This window comes from Catharus ustulatus, chromosome 1, assembly GCF_009819885.2.
Source record: "Catharus ustulatus isolate bCatUst1 chromosome 1, bCatUst1.pri.v2, whole genome shotgun sequence".
NCBI lineage: Eukaryota > Metazoa > Chordata > Aves > Passeriformes > Turdidae > Catharus > Catharus ustulatus.
Window position 1 is genome coordinate 107466462 of NC_046221.1, and position 11897 is coordinate 107478358.

General features: G+C 41.2%; 1 long non-coding RNA gene across 4 annotated transcripts in view; it reads right to left on the bottom strand.

The window, feature by feature from the left end:
• Positions 1–11897, bottom strand: part of LOC117003717 — a 116352-nt gene that overhangs the window by 78855 nt on the left and 25600 nt on the right. For all 4 annotated transcript variants that reach the window (XR_004419544.1, XR_004419545.1, XR_004419542.1 and 1 more), the window contains one exon: positions 297–382. This is a non-coding gene — a long non-coding RNA (uncharacterized LOC117003717). The remainder of the gene's footprint in view (positions 1–296; positions 383–11897) is intronic.

Here is an 11897-nt window from a genome sequence, read left to right on the forward strand (position 1 = left end):
GTCCTCTTTTTTAGTGCACAGTCCTTTTGGTTTCAGGTGGGGTTTTTTAACAAAATTAAAACTACCCAAATGTAACAATATTTTAGCAACAGCATTGACCTGTCTTGACTACTTTCCAGTGTCTCAGAGCCTCAAGCTGGTAACTCTTCTGTAACTGGTTAAGTAAAAACCAGGTGTGTATTCTCCTGGGTCATCTCAGTGGATGTATATTTAGGAATGACAAATTCTGGATGATATTCAAACATTCCTCTGAATCCATGTCATCTTGGCAAACAGTTTTAGATGCACATACTGACCTGTATCTCTTCATCTGCTCTGTGTTTTGCTCAGCCCTGTAACCACAGCCAGTATAAGGATTTCATCACACAGAGGTGCCAAGTCTCTGCAGAATTAGAAAAGAGGAAAAGTGTGTGATTCATCCTGAAGAAGACCAGATGTAATGTTCCCATTACCTGTTACAGTGAACACATTACTATTTCAAAACTATCCTGATTTTTAGGGGTTGCACTGACAGTTTCATATCTTTTCATTATCATTTGGAAGGATTGCTCCCAAAAAAGGTCTTTTTTCCTGTGGTGGATACACAGGGAAGCAGCCTCAGCAGATTTCAGCTTGAGCCCACCTCTTAAGTTTATTCTTCAACATCTGCATTATGGCAAGTTTCCTCAAAGGGAATCTTCATGAGTTTGTGAAGCTTAACCAAAACACTTAAAAATAAACCAATTGCTAAACATCAAAGCAGTTCTAGAAGGTGCTACTCAGCTCCCCAAGCACACAGAGACACACAGAAGTAAACCAAGGCTCTCTCTGTAGTTACGCCTTTATGCTCAGCTTATACCTTGGCCCAGGAGTAGGGTTGACTGTTGACTACTAATGTGGTTTGTACATGTCCCTGTCTTTAAAAATCCTTCCTCCTTCCTCTGCACCCACCCAGAAGCTTGTCATATTGCCTCTGATGTGCCCAATTTGATATAATTTACTGATGACAATACTAAAGAATGTTTTAGCAATTCCTTCCATGAGACAGTCTTTTTTGTAAGCTTGCATTTTCCCTTTCTCTTGGCTTGAAAATATAAAACAGAGGATAGCATCCTTCAGTGGCTGCAGGCAAACCATCTGCTCCCCAAAACACAACAGTTGAAGGCTTCAGTCATTTAAGAACTGCTGACAGTTTATACATTGCTTCCTTCAAAATAAATAACCACAAGGACAAAGAAAAAAAATGTGTCTATCGAGTTATATAGATGCATTTCATACATGATCTAATATCTCATAAAGCTGACTTCATTGACTTACTCAAGAAAAAATAAATTAAAATGAAGGGCTAAAGCAAGTAGTGCAGAAATCCTTTAATGTGTAAGAAAGGAAACTGACAATACATTCAAAGCCTTTCGCTAGTATTTACAGAATTATCATCTGAACTTTCACAGACTGAAATCACAGACTCAAGGTACATGAGCTGGTAACCATTATATATTATTTAGCCTGGAATACTGTTTCTTTTGGTACCATTACATATTCGCAATAAACCAGAGATTCCAATTTTCTATGAGTTTGTGGGCACACTTGAAAGTGACTTTGTCTGGCACATAGCAAATCTCCACTTTGTTTATACTCGTGTTTAACCACTGCTGAGTCTGGGGCCACCAACTTGTCCCTAGGCTGAGATCATAGAAACATTGCAGCTCACACCAAAGCCAACCAGAAGCATGAGACAATCTGCACAATGACCTCATGTAAGAGAAGGTATGAGTTCAATAAACTTCATCTGATGCCTTTACGTAGAGTGCCAGGCCATCTGAGCAGGGATTTCAGCATTCCACCTTGCTGCTGCTTACCACAGTGTGACACACCAGTGGAAAAAAAAAAAGAAAAATAATCTTTTTCATCTATAATGTCTACAAAAAAAACATACAGGACTTGAATCAAACTTTCATAGAATCATTTGGGGTGGAAAAGACCTTTAAGATCCAAGTCTGAAGTCTTATATGGTTTATACCTTAAAATTGCACAAAGTGGCACCAAAATTTTTCTAAGGTTAAACCACATGTATTACCTGGAGAATGTATTTGTAGAATAAATAAGCCAGAAAAAAAAAAATCCACAGACATTTCCCTTAGCCATTTTATTTTGTGGCATTCATAATGTGGGATTAGTATGGAACAGTCTGTTTCTGGCTCTGCTAATTTCATTTTGGGATTGGAAGATATTGGATAGTGCCTGAGAGGGGCACAAGCCCCCTCAAACTTACATTAGCAGCAGTGGCTGGCTAAGGGGAGCTGGTGGGAGGGCACAGAGTGCAATAATTGCCAGACCAGCCCTGTTGCTAGTAAGGAAAAATTGCTTGTGTGTGAAGGCTGTCCCCAGGGACACACTTGGACAACAGATAAGTATTCCGCTGTGGCTGAGGACAAAAGGAGTTCCTATTCTCCTGAAACCTCTGGTATGTTCTGGCAGAGGAATTTCAAGTCCATCACAACAATATTTCGGCATTTCTTCCACTCTAATTGAAAGAGAGACAAAAATGAGAGAAGACAGCAGTGCAGAAGCACAATCAAATTAAGTGTAATTTTGAAAGAAAGTAATGTTGGAACCTTTTCAAAGTTTGGAATACATTATCATAAATATGTAGTTGTGTAAAAATTAGTGTTCCAGGATGTTCTGAAATAATGGCTAAAGCAATCATCCACGTATTACCTAAAGGCAGTATAGTGGCATTGTTAAATATGATGCCTCAAACTCTCCTTTATTAATACCCTCATTTTCTCATTTTTAAAACACATTTTCCAAATGTTCCTCGTCCAAGAAAATATTTCCCATGACAGATAATTGATTTCAGATTTAAAAACAAACAGAAACCCCAATGGCAACCAACATATCCCCTGGAAAATCAGCCATTGTTAAGCCCCAGTGATCTCTATTATACTTGCAGATATCTGCAGTTCTGTCCTCAGATCCTGGAAGAAGGATGTGAAACTCTGACGTGGAAGATTTGAAATAACCTGCACCAGAATTTCCTGGCAATTACTGTTTTCATGAAAAACTGCTTACATTTAGTCAACTCAGGGAAAGGAAGGACTGGGTGTAAAGGAACGCCACAAATGTCACCTATTTGTCACCTGTACGCTCTGAAACAGATTTGGCAGGCATAAACTATGATTTTTAAAAATGAGGGGGGAGAATAAATCAACCAAATCAGCAAACCCACTCTTCTCCTGAAGTACACATGAATAAAGCCTACTGTTACAGGGCATTTATTCAGGCTGTAAATTCAGGCCCTCAAAAGCAAGGACATGGCACAATCAAGTGCTCAGAGACCAGAAAGGACTTGTGCTGCAGGGTAGTCCAAAGACTCAGTTTTGCCCCTTGGACTTGATTGCATTTACTTGGAAGTGAGAAGACACCTACAAGGAGTCCAGTGCTGCAGGCAAGTTATTTAAAGCAAACTTTGAAAACCCCAGTTCCAAGGGTACCTAAGCATTTACAGATGCTGACATATGCCCCCTGACATTATGAGTTATTAGACACTTCATCCAGATGGGTGTTTTGGAAAATCCAAGCAGATGTTTAAGTGCCTTCAAAAATCATATTTGAATGGAGACCACATTACTTTTGTATTAATACTGTGGTCATTAAGGAAAACAACTTTTAACTGCTTTCACTCAACTGGACAAAAACTGTAATAAAATAAATAAAAGGGCTAATTGGATAAAAAAAAATCATTAAAAATTTCTTATTTATTTGGTATATTGAAAGTTGCTTTATTGAACAAATAAAATGTCTCTTAGGCACACTGTAAATTTTCAGTCAAGCTTCCTTTTCCATGCAAAGGCAATGAACTGGACCACACATCTCTTTACAGAGAATAATATAAAAGATACAAAGCAATTAAAAAAATTTTTAATCCATTATTTTATTTATATTTCCTATTCATGTTCAGCAACAAAACGACTTGGGGACAGCATAGGGTCCAAACCACAAAATACCATATAAAACATTCCCAAGAAACTTAAATAAAGTAATTTCCTAGGTTTTCATTTGTTTTTTTATTACCTATTAGCCATTTGTAAATCCTACTAGCATTCCTCTGTGGTAATAGAACAAGTGAAAAGAGAATATTGTCTGAAGAAACATTTTTATCCTAATGTCTTTCAGAAACATTGACAGCATATATCTGGATTTCTTTTATGTGAACATCCACCAAGAACTTTCCCTGACCAGTTGTAACTACCTGTGTTCGAAAAAATCTTCTTATTGAAAAATTAAGTCACAAAATATGTTTTCTTTTGCACCTAGATAAGAAAAGGACCCAATTTCACTTGGAGACTTGAAGAGAGGAAAAAATGTTCTGTTGTTCTTCCTCTAATAGCCTCTCATTAGAGGTATCCGTACCTACATTAGAGACATCCATTACTATCCAGAAGATTGGGAGTAACAGCATCTTTGGAACAGAGGATATGGTATTTTCTCCAAATAGCACTCATAAGCCAAGAGTATCCACACTTACCTGGCTACATTATTTTAATGTCAGAGCCAAACCCACTGGTAGCCACTCTACTGTCTTCAGCAGACTTTGGAGGAGTTGCTAAATGAACAACTGCTCTGTTTGAGTCATATTCTTACACATATTTTTTAGTTTTCTTCACCTCCCTAGTAATACAAATGGGTACCTTTAGATGATTAAGTGGAGAACTTGAGCTCTGGAAAACTCTTAATCCTGCTTTTAAAGATACAAGACAAAGTGTTCCTGGGACAGATGCTGCATGCAGGAGTCCTGTGCTCCTCACTTCACCAACATGTGCATACCCCTCATTTCTGAGACTACCAACTGCTTCACTACAGAGCTCCAAATGGAGCTTTTAAAGACCGGTCCTTCAGCAGCCCCTACTTGGAAGCACAACAAATTATGAATCCAACAGAATGATGATTTTACTTAAATCTGATTTTACCTCATCAGACATCTATAAGTGCAAGTAGATTGATAATGTACGCTCTTCTCTCCTGTGGCAGGGATTTAGCTGACAGCCCCATCACAGAAGATTTCCTGTCATTATAATACTTCTTGTTACTATGTAAAGAGCCAGGACTGCTAATGAAAACTACTTTTTTTGGTACCATTTTCAATTACAAGAAGATTTGTGAAGGGATTTTGGAGATGTTGTGCTGATTCCTTGCCTCCGTACTACCTCCCACATTTGTCTTTTTATTTTGTCTTTCATGTCTTTTCTGATGCCCCACATCCCATCATGCCACACTGCACTCATTAAATAAACCCCTAAATCTAGCTTTTGTCTAGCACTAATCCTTTTATTTCCTAAATCTTATTTAATCCAAAGGGCTTCCTTTCATCTCTTTAACTGTCAGTTGGATCACTACTGTTTCCTATCAACAGCTTCTGAAAATCCTGTATGGAGTTAAAAAGCTTTCAAGTGTTTCTATGATTCTCATTAGATTCTGCTCTCCTCAACACCTGCTAAAGACCATATTGCTGCTGCTCATGCCCTTCTGCCTCCCCTCACCCTGGCACAGCTCACAAGCAATAATCACATTAGAAAGAGTTTCCCCACTTTTTCTGGAAAACTCTCTGCCCTAATTTCAGCCTGTACATCAGCAAGACTTGGTTAAACATGCATTGTTTAATGCAGGGTTGAAGTTTTAGGCAGAAATTATCAAGGAGAGGGTTACAAGGAAAGCTTTTCCTGGCACCACAGGGAAGGGTTTTTCATGCATTAAATCACTGCCCATGTGAAAAGGTGTTGATATTTCTGCCTTGTGCTCCTGTTTCTCCTTTTGATCCCTCAGTGGCCAGTGGAGCAGAACTGGTGAAAGAAGCAGCTTTCAAAATTCTCTCCCTGTAAGGAGCACCCATTTGCTAACACCAATCAGGTGTCTGCAGCAATCTTGCCTGCCCACTGTAAGATACTTGAGAGTGAGTCCTGCCAGGTGAGATGTTGAGTGGAAATTACAGTGAGAGGACACCCCAGCTCCCACACTGCCCATTTGCAGACCATGCAGTCTTTGCTTTCAACCTTCAGCAGCGCAGAACAGCTCCTCACAGCAGCTCCTCACTGTTCTGCAGCTCTCAGAGAGGCTGTACAAATGCCATATGAATTTTCTGCTCCTTGCAACCTCCCACAGTGCACAAGACAGGAGTGGAAGCCAAAGCCCAGAGCTGGTAGGTGTATAAATACCATTCCCTCCAAAGGGCGGCAGAGCTGTTATTGCTACGCCATGGTGGGAGGGGAATCCTTATCACACCACCCACCTTCCTCCAGACACCTCCTCACCTTCTTTCAAAAGCGCTTGTTGACTTCAAAGAGTCCAGAGGTGACCAGTCATTTTTACACCCTACTAGACAAATAGCCCAGAACATCAGATTTAGCAGATCAAATTTAATAGAAAATGTGTGAGATTTATTTCCATTTTTTCCCCCTCAGACAGTGGGAAGCATGACTATGAACACATGAATGACACCAGGATCAGTGCACCGAGTCATGAGCAGCCTCATTCCTGACAGACACCATATACAGAAAATTAGACCTTCCAGAGCCCCCATTGAGCAGCATGAACATGATCCCTTAAACCCTACTAAGTTCAGGCGTGGGATTTCATGCTGAATGCTGCCATGTGGACCCACTGTATGTAACCAGTTAAACTGGCTGGATGGCTGCTGCAGTCCACAGCTGCTCCAGTTTGCACCCAGCAGCAAGTTGTTATTTGCTTCCTTTTGCACAACACAAGCCTTGTCTCTCTGCAGACATGCAGTAGCACGTCTGCTACCTTTGCACTGCCATACTCGTGTCTCAGGGTGGGTCCAAGCAAGTTTAGTCAAACTCTAGAGGCTTTTTTTTAGTGGTGAAATATTGTCCAAGACGGCAATGGAAGGATGAATGGGATTGAAAGGAGCATGGGAACACAGAAACTGTCAATTTGTCCTCACTCGTCTCTTTCATATAATGCCTATTCAAAGTCTTCTAATGTTTTTAATTCGATTTTGCTCATTGTGAGCTCTGTATTTTACTCATGTAATAGTACTCTAATGAAGTTAACTAAGGGATACAAAATTCAGAGCTGGATTTTTAAAAAATCTTTCAAAACCACAAATGTCTTATACTGACGGTTGAACAACCTGTCTCCAGGACCCAGAATCCAACCTTTTCTCCAACTTGGGTATCAAATACTCTTACCCAGAAGGTCATCCACCACCCTTGCAATCCTTTATTCTGTGTGAGTGTGATAACAGGACCCAACCCAGCCAACCCTCCCAGAGGCAATTTTCCAGCATGTTCTGGAAATTGCAGTGAGCTGGGAGTGACCACGATAACCACTGGGAGAAGACATGAGCTGCAAAGATGTGAAGTGAGCTGTGCCAGCTCCCCTCCATGCTGAGCACAGGGCTGGGTGACCAGGGCCTGGCTGTCTCATTTACTTATTCCTGACAGATGCAGAAAGAGCAGAGAAAGAAGTTTCAGATCTCACCAGTCATTTATAATGCTAGTTCATCATCACCCATCAAAAGGTATGTGATTTCAGCCAGCAAATAAAACAATTTACTAATTAAAGGGGAGTTCTCTTACGAAAAAATAATTTCGTGTGATAGCTGGGAAAGCAAAAGCCAAAGGAAGAAGTAGCCAGTGCAGCCAAAATGTCGAATTAACACCACTAGTTAAAAAACAAACTGCTACTTTATAGCCATGCAATGTAAAGGATGAGGGGTGAGTGTAATTTGAGTGCAACAGCTTAAAGCTGAAGAACAAACAGTTCTGCTGCCCTTTGAGCCTCACAGAAGAGGTCTGCAGAAATTATTCTATGGAGGAAGGGCCACAACTGATCTGGGGTTTATGGAGGCATGTGCTGCTATGAAACAGTCTTGGACTAAAAATCAGTAGCATTTGTACGTATTTTGCAGCTGACAGAATGCATAGAAAATGTAAAGGATTTAGAAATCATAGCTCCTTTATCATCTCCAAATTTGTCACTTCAACCAGAAGTGACATGAAAGAACAGAACTGTGTAAATAGTGGGAATGTAGGATAGCTCCTATTCTCTAATGACACAGCACTTCCCATGATGAGAGGGACAGCAGTGTAGTCCATCAATTCTTCAGAGCTACCTGGAGACCAGTTTTAAGTCAAGTGGCCTGCCATGGTATGTATTTCATAGGCTGCATTCAGAAACATCTATCTCACATGCACATAAAACTTGCCAATGTACCACAAAAGTTCCTCACATGAAGATACAGAGGTCATTTCCTCACACTTAACAAAATGCAAAGTGAGCAGAAGTGCCAGCAGTAGGAAGTGTAACTGGCAAACAATCATTTGTCACCTGGGTAATTATAATAGGGGCTTTAATATTTTTAAAATACATAGAGGAAGCAAATATTGGACATAAGGCTCAAAATCTGCCCAAAAGTTTCTAAAGTGTCATGCAATTGCCTAAATGCTTAGCTAAGGTTTCTCTGGCAGGTTTGCTGCTTCTGCCATGGCTTTGGTTCCAAAAACACGCAGGTAAAAGCAGCACTATTCCACAATGGCAAATTGGAGAGAAATGTGAAAGAAAATCCCCTAGATTCTCATTTTTCATCTGGCTTCACTTTAGAGTCTTTCATAACCTGAGGTCATCCTTCTCCAGGAATTACATGACTTGCCCTTTACCAAAGCAGTTCACAAACCGTAAATATGTTTTATAAGAGAAAACTGGAAGGGAAGCAAAATAATCACAGTTGGGTCTTGAATATCTTTTTCATTTTTGATGAAAAATTCAAGATTATTTTCCCAACTCTTTTTTTCTAAATGAAGAAAAATGTTTCAGAGAGCCAATTTGAATCTACTCAAGGACCTACATAGCAGTGTGCCCTTGGAATGTATTTTGAGGGTTTAGGGGTACATTACATGAGTGCTAATCAGTTTACAAGAACCATCTTTTAAAATATAATCCCATTGTGTCCTAAATTAAGAAAGCAGGGAAGATTACCAGCTTGGCTGAGCAGGAAACTCTACCTGTAAGGAAAAAGAAATTTTAGGTTTGCTGGAAGTAAGATCAAGCTTCACAGGAAGTTCACAGGTGGACAATGGTTGCGAATCTTTGGGATGTGAACAAAACCTGTTCATTACTGGTGGTCGGTTTGGGGTTTTTTTAACTCATGTTCATTTTTGGAACTTTATATGCTGCTTTCCATGGACAAATAAAGGAGCCTGAGAACAACAGCACCCCATTAGACAGAAGGTCCATCTGTCTCAACACTGTCTCCAAACCTGGCCAGTCACTTCTCTAAAGCAGACCATGAGCAGTGCAAGTCAAGTATAGATGGTGATGCTTTGTGGTAAATACAACATTTACTAAAAACAAGCTGGAAAAAATTTCCATTGTAAACACAACTTCTCTTGTAGAGTTCATAATTTCTATTGCTGTCATCTTCATCATCAAATTATCATTCAGCCAAGGAACAGTTGAGTAAAGTCATCAACTTGTTGCAGTTATAAAAGAAGAAAAGCAGGAAGGGTAAATAATAACAAAGAAATTATTTAAAAAACAGCCATGTCACAGAGAAAATTAAATCCTTTCCACCATTCACACTGCCAACTAAATGTTTGTGTTTATCTCTTCCCATCTTTCGCGCTATCCTGGAGGTGGGGGATGACTGCATCTTTGGAGATGCATTGAAGCAGCCTGATGGGCAGCTGCAGCATTTTCCAGGGACTACAGGACCATTTCAGAGACCCCTGAGAACAGGCTGAATCACAGCACTGTCTGTTTGATCAACTCTCTCTCCCAAAGCATCTGGATGGAGCCCCAGACAAGAGATGCTCAGAAAAGGAGTTGGCTGCTTGCCCTGCTGCAGATGAAGAATTCAAGCAGCACAGAGAGCACAGGGGAAAGGAGTGCATTATTTCCAGTACTGGGAGAGATGCAGCCAAAAGATGCCCCAGATTTGAAGGAGTTTTATCAAAATACAGTGTCAGCACATTTACTTGCAAAGGGAGGGAGAAAAGACTGGCTTTTGAAAGGTCATCCCCAATTCTAGTGGCTAAATCTAGCCAAATCAAGGCATTATTTATTCTCTTGTGGTATAATAATTCATAGAATTAAGGGTAAAAGAGACAAGTCCAAATCAGCCCTAACAGGATTCTTCACACTGTTCATTCATGGGTACACAGGGGGGAATCAATGGCATTTTCAGGATTCCTCTGATGTGCCTGTCAGCCTTGTAGATCCAGTTTGCACAGGTGCAAACAACACAAGGTAAAAACCAGTTGTAAACTGTTTCCAGTGCCACAGACCATTGAGTTCTGATGTTATAATAAAACCTGAGCACACAGCAAGCAGGTATTAGTCTGACCAAGGGGTTCTTGCATGCAGGATCAAACATCAGTTTAGCTGGAAGATGGAGGAAGGGGGTCAGTGTTGCAGAGAGGGTGTAACCCATATGTTAGCAACCCCTGGAGCAGCCTGGTCACTCCCACATCGTGCAACTGATGTCAGTCAGTTGCAACTGATGAAATTGCAATGGCATTGAGTGTCCACCCAAGACTGGCATGGGGAGGAATCCCTACACCGCCCTGGTCAGATGCCATGGTCACGAAGGGTGTCTGTGCTTCACCACATGTAGAGAAACAGAAATCTCTGCAGTCAGATGTTTTCCTTTCTCATGGAAGTAGTGGGTTATAGCAACATGTCTCAGTTCTGAACTAGATCATGTGGAGAAGCAGCATGACGTATTCAGCTGCTCTCCCATCCCCTCCTCACAAAAGATAGCAAATTGCCTATTGTTCTTTATTTTCTTGCACATCATCTTGAAAAGGTCTTACAATCACTAATTTGGGTATTTGCCAGAATGAAAGCACCCTTAACATCCAGAAATGGCACTAGAACAATTAGGCACAGGCAAGCCTTTTTGCACAGAAAATGAAATAAACTGAAATACTTGCATAAGCATGGCCATTGAATATACCAAAGGTTCTTCTGAGCTCTGAGAAAGCCTGAAACATGCTGCTAATAAAGTTTTATTCTTGGTAATCACCCAGACTTGGAGTGGCCAAAAGTGCTGGCCCAGGATAGCTCATGCCCTTGCTCTCCCTTTCACTCACAGCCTCATGAGTTTTGCTGCCAAACATTGATGATTCCCTTACTGCAGACCACTGAGCCTTTGGGATCACGGGAGTATAACAGTCAAGGCACCAGCTTTTTGTAGCAACTCCAGTGCTGCAGGAGAGAAGCAGAAACTCCTCCTAGAACATGAGCTACATGCAAGAATAAGGTAAAATAAAATGACCCTTTAAGCTTTACAGAACATGAGATGCAACCCATGTGACCATCCTGACCAAAGGGCAAGAGTGGAATCACGTGGAGCCTCCCTATGACGCAGCCACGGCTTTAACGAGATGCTCCAGCCATGTTCCATAATATGGACTGCCAGACCCCAACCCACCCACCACGAGGAGCCAGAATCTGGAGCATCTCTGGCTCTTGGTACCTGTGAGTAATTATACAGACACTCCATACACTCCTTTTTTCTCTGGGCAAAGCCTGGAGCCCAACAGTGGATGTGCAGCAAGTGGGTTATGTAGCAAGAGGGGTAGTGCAATGAAGAAAGGAGGGTTTATTCCCCCTTGAACCTGGTTTTTGCCCAGCAGGCAAACAGGTCCAGATACAAGGGGCTCAGCTATTGCCCTTTGTTGCTCTCACACACACTAAGTCAGGGATACATGAGCACAACCCTGCCAGTACCTCAGCCAGCAGCAGGAGCACCAGAGCTCCAGGTGCCCTCTCTTCCCTGCCGTGCACGTACTGGAGGTAGGAAAGTTGTTCTTGGCAGAAATTCAGTGGGCATCTGTTCCTGCAGAGTTCTTCATTGCAGAAGAGGTGAGAGAGCTCCTGGGAGTCCCTCAGGATTC